General features: G+C 43.9%; 1 non-coding gene across 1 annotated transcript; it reads left to right on the plus strand.

The window, feature by feature from the left end:
* TRNAE-UUC lies at positions 1-72 on the plus strand. Its single transcript has one exon. It is a non-coding gene; the product is annotated as a tRNA-Glu (tRNA).
* The last annotated feature ends 281 nt before the right edge of the window (positions 73-353 follow it).

Genomic DNA, 353 nt, shown 5'->3' on the forward strand with positions numbered 1-353 from the left:
TCCCTGGTGATCTAGGGGTTAGGATTTGGCATTTTCACTGCCACGGCCTGGGTTCAATTCCCAGTCAGAGAAAAGTGACTTTAAACTGAAACTACTTCAGTTATTCTTCACTTGCAATGTAAATAAATCCACTTTTTTATCCTTATTCTCCCATCTTCCCAGGCCTTGTCTACACAACAAGACTATTTCGAATCAACTTAGTTCGAATTTGTGGATTCGACCTTATGAAGTCGAATTTGTGTATCCATACTAAATACACTAATTCGAATTTCTGAGCCCACATTCACGGGGCCAGCGTCGACTTTGGAAGCGGTGCACTGTGGGAAGCTATCCCACAGTTCCCGCAGTCCCCG

This window comes from Mauremys reevesii, unplaced genomic scaffold (genome assembly GCF_016161935.1).
Source record: "Mauremys reevesii isolate NIE-2019 unplaced genomic scaffold, ASM1616193v1 Contig154, whole genome shotgun sequence".
In the NCBI taxonomy this organism is placed as follows: domain Eukaryota; kingdom Metazoa; phylum Chordata; order Testudines; family Geoemydidae; genus Mauremys; species Mauremys reevesii.